The following is a 9,489-nucleotide window of genomic DNA, read 5'->3' on the forward strand; positions in this document are numbered from 1 at the left end:
CGCCAGGAGCCTTATGGTCTTTTGTTTTACTCAAAACTTTTTTGACTTCCGACAGTGTTATTGGCGTGTCCAGCTCGTGATAAAATTGCAAATTGTGTGCATATTGGATGTCTGATTGCTCTTGGTGAGGATTTAATAGATTTTTGAAGTGCGTTTGTAGATCTTCTGCAGAAGATTTAATTTCTTGATAGTAGTTCGTGTTTCTTATTTCTTTGGCAATTTTCCACCACTCTTTGCTATTTTGCACTCTTTCTAGGTTGCTTTCTATGATTTTATAGTAAGAGTCTTTAGCTTTTTGACAGATTTCCTTATATTTTTGCCTTTGATCCCGATACTCCAGTCTATTTTCCTCGCTACTGTTGGCCCTGTATTTCTTGAGTGTGGCCTGAACAAGTATTCTTGTTTTATGGCACGTTATATTAAACCATTTTTTTTTTTTGGAGTGAATTCTTGGCTTTTTGGAGATTGATTTTTTAACTATGTTGATCAAATTAATGTCAGTTTGGGGCCATTTACAGGAGGGCTTCTGAGAATGGATTAGCACTCAACCCACCCAAAAAAAAAATTGCATAGTTATATTGAGAAATCACCTGGATACTTCATGTCTTCCAAGCCTTATATTGATTGACTTGAATACGTGAACTCCGCTAGATATTTAGGTGTTTTTTTGTCTTGAATACATTATCGCCAAATCTTACCTCCTGCCAAAAATATTGTACTGCAGTGTATATAACGTAAATCGTTCCAGCAGCGTGCCACTCCTAGCTTATCAATTTTACAAGATGGATTATGCAAGGATATTGGATCTGCGTAGTTTGGTCGCCCTGCATAAGATAATATTTACACGAAAACCTGAATATCTTTCTGGCAGATTGATATTTGCACGTTCCTTGGGAACAAACTTCTTTATATAGTTCAGAAGTCGCTACCGAGTCTTTGACTTTTAAGTGTAAGCTTCAAAACTACCTCACATTGTTGTTTAATATTAAATGATTTTGCAAATTTACTTTTTTTACTTTTCTCTTTATTTTCTTATTTAATTCTTTATTTCAATAATTTTGTATTAATTAAATTTATATTTCAAATTAAATACTAAATTATTTTTGTTTTTAAAACTTCGTTTAAAATTAATACAATGCTTTTCAAAGAGGTTTAATTAATATTCATATGTTTTTGTCTTTATTTATACGTCATTTCCGATAAATTCCGCTTAAGATAAACTAATTACATATCTTAAGCGGAATATATCGGAAATGACCTCTAATATTTTAAATTACATATCGGTGGTCATTTGACAAAACAACGCCTCTCGAAAATACCAATTTTGCAGGAGAGCGAAAAAACACAAAAAAATTAACATACAAAACTTTTTGTGAATCAATGTGAGCAAATGTGCACAGCTAATAAGATAAATTAGTCTTTGTTTTACACCAGGTTTCAAAATTCCAGCACTAACCGTTTCTGAAAACATTTTTAAATAATAATGTATGTTGTTTTGTCAAATTTATTTTGAGCAACGAAAATGAAATTAAGGCATCCTATATCGAATAATATATTTTTTTTTTTGAGAAACTTTCCTTCAATAAAATAAGTGGAAATATAACGAAATATGTTACTTTGTCAAAAACACTCTTTAAAAAAAAACTAGCGGCACTGAAATAAGTTATTTTGTCAAAAGGACTTTTCGAATCTTTTGAAAAACGGGCTACAAAATTGATTCATGTTCTTTTGTCATATGCAATTTCACATAAAAGCGGAGACATGTTAATTAGACCAATTGGATAACTCTGGAACCAGAAATGGTAGAAAAACTCCGGTAAGACAGAAAGAACCGCCTTTAAAACATACATTTATAATAAAAATCCTGGAAAATTGTTGTATCTCGATATAAGTTGTTTTGCAAATATCCACAGATATTATAAGTAGTACTATAAATATAAGTTGTAAAACTTATTGTACTATACTTCAAAATAAATAAACAAATAAAAAAAATCCATATGGTTGTACCATTAAAACCCTCTCTGCAAGTGATACTAATTAGATTTTTGTTTTTAATAAAAAGACAAAATATTTTAATAAAATGTATTTAATTTTGTTTCCGCAATAAATTGACTGAAGTAAAAAATGGGAAAAATACCAATTATTTTCTGTAATTAGGCCAGTTAAACTTTTTTTTTAAGAATAAAACAATTTCCAATAAATTGGCTTATTGATGTGATAACCGCTTTGATTGAATTATTCAGCTTCTCACATGTAAAAATTGCAAAATCGTTTATTAATAATATAAACTTGTTTCAAACTTGAACTTTAATCAAATTTAATTTGTTGGATAACCTTTTGCCATCTTCCTGGCAAATTTAGTATTCCACGCTCATAGAACTTCTGGCGTTTATCTGCAAAAAACTGAACCAAGTGCGATTTTATAGCCTCATCATTGCCGAAAGTTTTACCATTTAAGGAGTTCTGCAAAGATCGAAATAAATGGTAGTCTGATGGTGCAAGGTCAGGGCTATATGGTGGATGCATCAAATGTTCCCAACCAAGCTCACTCAGTTTTTGGCGAGTGACCAAAGATGTGTGCGGTCTAGCGTTGTCCTGGTGGAAAATGTATTCAATTTGTCCAATTGTTGACAGTAAACATCCGAATTAATCCCACCAAACAGACAGCATAACCTTCTTTTGGTGGATATCAGCCTTTGAAGTGGTTTGAGCTGGTTCACCATGCTTGTACCATGATCGTTTTCGACTAACGTTGTTGTAAACAATCCATTTTTCATCTCCAGTTATGATTCGTTTTAAAAACGGATCGAATTCATTGCGTTTAAGGTGCATTTCACAAGCGTTGATTCGGTTTGTTAAATGAATTTCTTTCAATACATGTGGTACCCAAATATCAAGCTTTTTCACCAGTCCAAGACTTTTTATGTGATAATGAACGGTTGATTTTGGTATATTTTACTTCTCTCCTATCTCACGCTCAGCTACATGACGATCCAATTCGATTAATGCTTAAAATTTGTCAACGCCGACTATATAAAAAATCTGCAATTACTTTTAATCAACTAATAGTATAACACACTTTTGAAAATTTCGAACAAATTTTGTAAAAAAAATATTCCTTTCGTGAGCTTAAGACGGTAAACTGGGTAATCGGTTATAAAGGGATAATAATAAATGTGATCTCTACCTGAATTGCAAAAACGACAGACTGACTATCAGCACAAGGGTTACCTTGCTCGTTTTTAGTGACAAAATGTTAAAAAGAGAATGGCCTTTAATTTGATGTATGACACGGGTAAATAGCATTAGCCGTTTCAGAGATATTGATCTCCAATGTCCCTAAAGTCGCCAAGTAAACAAAAAATTGAGATTTTCATAACATTGAGGCCCCAGCAGCACGTGTTAACATCTTTCTATTGCGCTTAAATTTTGGGAATCTTCAAATCTAACAAAATGAAACATTTTAGGAGGGTGCCGCCAAAAAAGTCGGCATCGATATTTCCTTTGAGATAAAGCTACCCTAATGGACACCCTCCCACTAAAAGCGAATTTTTGCCGTAATCTGTAATCTCAGCTCATTATTTTCTTAGTTATTTGAGTTTAAAAAACAAGAGTGCCGACAATTCGTACATGCCAAACATAGGAGGAACACCAATTGTGAAATTTTATTTTTCTACTCACACCAAAGTGTGCACAACTTTCTAAAATTAATTTAATTAAATAATTCAATTTAACATATCCTTCATCAAAAACGTTTGAGAAACTAGGTCATATTGAAGGTCAAACAACTACAAATATTTTGTTGCCGCTTAGCATTCAACATAACCCTTCACAATTCGACTGCAATGAAAGAAAAAAAAACAAAAACAACTCACCGGCAAACGGCCATTTTGGGGAAAAAAACGAAAAGCAACAAATTGACAAGTCAAAAATTTGCCCCTCTTTAGAAATAAATCACCAGTGTGGTGAAATTCAATGAGTTGCTATAAACAGGGGTAGCCATCTGTATTCACCTTTGGGTTATAGTCATTGTTATGGGTTCTCCCATAAATATATACAGCAAAAACACATCATATGCCAACCATTTATACTGAGTGGTGTGTTATTTTCTCCTAACGGTTGGCAATTGTTGTTACAGCATCATTTATTGATCAAGACCCGCCCAATTCACATCTGGTTTAACGGGTTTTTCTCGGCACAGCATCTCACTAAAAGTTAATGTTTTCTCTTTCTCTCTTTTGGAGCTTTGATGGGTGGAACGAAAGGAGTATTTATTCATTGATTATAGCCGAGGCTGAGATTGTGTGCAAATGTTTGAAAGGGATGTTATGTTTGTTCGTTTGCCAGCTATGGAGTGTGTGAATGCTTGTGCACGGGTGAGAATTGGCAAAAAGAGAAGGAGCTCACACCGATGACGACAGAGGACTTCTTTGTTATTTTTTCGGCTTTTAACACTTTTTTGTTTGACATTTAAACAGTAAATTGACGCCAGTTAAATAATGATGGCTATGATGATGTTGCAAACAACGGCGACGTCGCTGTTGCTAATGTTTTGTGTGTTGTTGTCTTCGTATTTGCTTTTGCCTTATCATTCGCATTTCTCGTCACCGTTCACAGACGAATTCAATTGTTGTTTGTGTTGTAGTTACGCTTTCATTTTAGTCACTACGAAATAAATAATTGAAGGGGAGGGCGGTGTATATTGTGATAGGTATTTTTGCTTGTGTGAGTAACTGCGAAATAGCGTTTGTAAAGGCAACTTTAAACTCTCAGATATCGTTTTCAGCATTTTAGTTTTATTTTGAATGGTTGGTGTTTTTTGTTTTTGAGTTCTTCAACGAAGGATGGGGGGTTAATGGTTTTGGCAATGCTTTGTATGGCTTTATAAACACACATTTATGCGTTTTATTGCAGAGTTTAAATGCGTTGGCATCATCGTCATCACCATCAGCCAGTCAAGCGAGATCGCCCCACCGTCTGACCAAGTAGCCAACCAACCAGCCATCCATCCAAACGACTTGGCCAGAATGAGAGAAGGAGTTGTTGGTATATACTGTGTCTTTTTGTTTTTCAAAATGGCTTAATTGAAATATGTACAAATGTACATTGAAGTCAGCTAGCTATTCGTTCGAGTTAAGAAACTCCAATACAATCTCGTCTCACCGCAGTGGGACAGTTCGGTGAGTGGGTAACTTTCATGATATCTTCGCTGACAAAGGTTTAATTTCTTTTTCGGGAGAGCGAGAAGACGATTTAAGCACTTTTTGCTAAGAAAAAAATATTTCCCAGACTTCCGTTTCCTGTTCATGTTTTGCTGTGGAAACTTTTCTAATTATTGCGTCGTTTTCGTGTATTTGATATAATTTTTTCGAGGGGTGGAGGTTGTGGTTGTTGTTAATGAACTTCTGTTAATGATATTTTAACGTGTTAATTAGTGTAGGGTTAATTTGGAAACTAAAAAGATGCTGATTGAGGTTTATTACTTAAGGAATTGTTTCAGTTATGAAATTGTTTGTTAATAATCTATCCATCATGAATGGGGAGATGTGGTTAATAATGATTAAAAAAAAATCAAAAATAGTTCAGTTTTATTTGTTTTAGTCAGTTTCAAACACTATGCCCTCAATATTCTTTCAACATAACTGCATAGAGAAAACTGACTCGCGAAAACCAATTCACTCCCTGACGACGATAATCGGCGATTATCTAAGTATTGGAAAAAACAAATCAAATAAATAATTAAAAAACATAAGCATAATTTTCTAAATAGGAATGGAAAATATTTGGTGTTTTATTCCAGACTAACGAAAGTTTTATTTCAAGACTAAAAGTTTTCCAAGCAATTTTGGATAAGATTTGGGTATCGTAAAAGCATACAATTCTTGGTTAAAAGTCTCTTAGAAACTCAAGAAATCAAACCAAACAATCCCACATTCAGAATATTTAGGCAAGTATTTATATAAAATATATGTAAAGTCTTTTATTTGCCAGCTCTTCTCGATTCCCGGAAAAGCGGATATGACAAATTCTCTTACAGTGTTCTCAGAAACTTTTAACAATTTCGCTTCTCCTTTTTTAACCAATTGCTTTAGTACACAAAACGAAATAAACACCGTTTGCTGATTTTAAATTTAACTCGTCAAACGTGCTAAGTTCGGACGGCCCGAATCTCGAGATCACACAACTGTGGATTTTACAAAAAATTACACAAATGAACCTTGTTAAAGGTCACATGTGTACTTTACGTACATCAGCTGTGTTTTATTTAGCGGATTCGTTAGCTTATGGATAAATAAAACGCTCTTCCCGCTAAATGCGTTATACTCTAACGTTGACAGCACTGACACCACATCTGAAATAATAAAATATCAACAAAATAAACAACATAAGCCATTTTAATTTTAAACATATGTTTGTCAGATTTCATAAATGTGATTTTATTGAAATCCTAAGCAATTTTGCCGCTTCAGAACGTTAAATCAGTGAATGAATATGTTGCGTTCTTCCTCTTTCAGTTCTGTCATTCAGACTGAATGATGACACCATATATTTTAATAAACGGCGATAGTAAGCGGCGATAAGATGAGCCGCTAAGCTAAACGGAGATAGCATATTTCTCCATACAAACTAAGCGAGAAAGTCAGCTTAGTGAAAATATAAAACACCCCCATCATTTCGGCCAAATCATCTAAAAATTGAGCCTTCATGGGGCCCTGGAAGACTAATCGGAAGATCGATTTATATGGAAGCTATATAAGGTTATAGACCGATTCGAAACACACTCACCATGGATGTTGAAAGCCATAATACAACACTACGTGCAAAATCGGAATAAAGTTGCGAATTCCAGGGACTCAAAACCTCATACTGGGATATCGGTTTGTATAGGAGCTATATAATATTATAGAACTTATTTTGGCTGATTGAGAGGGATATTGTACTTGAGAGAGATTTCGAAGAAATTGAGGAACAGTCGATAACCTGGCAATACAACATTCGGATATGATGGAGAGTTTTTCTTGCAAAAAGGATTTAATTTAATTTTGATATAAACAAGTAAAAGCGTGCTAAGTTCGGCCGGGCCGAATCTTATATACCCTCCACCATGGATCGCATTTGTCGAGTTCTTTTCCCGGCATCTATTCTTAGGCAAGGATATAAGAAAAGATTTGCTCTGCTATTAGAGCGATATCAAGATATGGTCCGGTTTGGACCACAATTAAATTACATGTTGGAGACCTGTGTAAAATTTCAGCCAATTCGAATAAGAATTGCGCCCTTTGGGGGCTCAAGAAGTAAAATAGAGAGATCGATTTATATGGGAGCTGTATCGGGCTATAGACCGATTCAGACCATAATAAACACGTATGTTGATGGTCATGAGAGAATCCATCGTACAAAATTTCAGGCAAATCGGATCATAATTGCGACCTCTAGAGGCTCAAGAAGTCAAGATCCCAGATCGGTTTATATGACAGCTATATCAGGTTATGGACCCATTTGAATAATACTTCGCACACTTGTTGGATATCATAACAAAACACGTGGTGCAAATTTTCATTTCAATCGGATAAGAATTGCGCACTCTAGAGGCTCAAGAAGTCAAGACCCAAGATCGGTTTATATGGCAGCTATATCAAAACATGGACCGATATGGCCCATTTACAATACCAACCGACCTACACTAATAAGAAGTTTTTGTGCAAAACTTCAAGCTGCTAGCTTTACTCCTTCGTGGTTTCGACAGACAGACGGACGGACATGGATAGATCGACATAAAATTTCACGACGATCAAGAATATATATACTTTATGGATACTTTATGGGGTCTGAGACGAATATTTCGACTAGTTACAAACAGAATGACGAAATTAGTATACCCCCCATCCTATGGTGGAGGGTATAAAAAGGGGTTACTTTGGATGCCGACCACCTCGGGTATATATGTAAACCACCTTTCTTCATAATCCGGTGAAAAATGCATAATTTTTGCCCCCATAGCAGCTATATCGAAATATGGTCCGATTTGGACCAAATTCGGCACGGCCATTGTGTGATCTAATAAGTAAAAGTCATTGTCCAATTTTTTAAAACAAAATGTTGGTCTTTTTGGTAGTCAAATCCAAATATAGACCGATCTGAACCATATATGACACGGATGTCGAAAAGTCTAACATATGTCACTGTGTCAATTTTAGCGTAAACCACCTTTCTTCATAATCCGGTGAAAAATGCATAATTTTTGCCCCCATAGCAGCTATATCGAAATATGGTCCGATTTGGACCAAATTCGGCACGGCCATTGTGTGATCTAATAAGTAAAAGTCATTGTCCAATTTTTTAAAACAAAATGTTGGTCTTTTTGGTAGTCAAATCCAAATATAGACCGATCTGAACCATATATGACACGGATGTCGAAAAGTCTAACATATGTCACTGTGTCAATTTTAGCGTCGGATTAGAAATCCGCCTTTTATGGGCTTTAAATCAAGAGATCGATCAATATGGCAGCTTTATTCAAATCTTAACCGATCTGAGCCAAATTGAAGAGGGATGTCGAAGGGCCTTATACAACTCACAATCCCTAATTTCGGCGAAATCAGACAATAAATGCGCCTTTAATGGGCCCAAGACCTTAAAGCAAGAGATCGATCTATATGACAGCTATATTCAAATCTGGACCGATCAGGGTCAAATTGAAGAAGGATGTCGAAGGACCTAACACAACTCACTGTCCCAAGTTGTGGCAAAATCGGATGGTCGGACGGACATGGCTAGACCGACTCAGAGCGTCGAGACGATCTAGAATATATATACTTTAGGTGTCTTAGACGAACATTTCGAGGTGTTACAAACGGAATAACTAGATTAGTATGCCCTTATCCTATGGTGATGGATATAAAAAAAACCAAATGGAATCAGCCATTGGCGTTTACTTTTTTGACGGATGAAGAGGAGTCTAACATTGTAAAAGTAACTCGAGGCACAAAGGAATAATTTTGACTCCGTTGTTTTTTTTTTGCTGAAAAATTCTCTCTTCTCATTTTTGACAACTGTTACGGTATATATATTTACATGAACCCGTTTTTGTAGGGGAATGCTTCCGTTTTTGTTCGGCTTGTCTTTCCATAATTTTTTTATTTAAAATGAGATACACAAAGCGAAATCATGTTTTTTTCGTTCGTAGGCCGAACGAACGCCTGCGTTCGACGTTAACAAACAGCCTATAAATCATATTTATAGTTTTAAATTAAACTTGCTCTAATGATTTCTGTCATTGGACATGCCTATGGCTAAACTTTAAAAAATTTCCATTTCTGAGTTTACCACCCGCCCATCACTTTTTATCCATCACTGGTCCATACGTTTAAATACTCACCCTCTTCCTCTCTGGTTCGGTAAACGAATAATCGTGTGCTGCTATCGAAACATTGTTGACATTAAAGAGTTTTGGGGTTTAGAACAAAAGAAAAGTACTTTTATCGTAGG

The sequence above is a fragment of the Stomoxys calcitrans genome, chromosome 4 (genome assembly GCF_963082655.1).
Source record: "Stomoxys calcitrans chromosome 4, idStoCalc2.1, whole genome shotgun sequence".
Lineage (NCBI taxonomy): Eukaryota > Metazoa > Arthropoda > Insecta > Diptera > Muscidae > Stomoxys > Stomoxys calcitrans.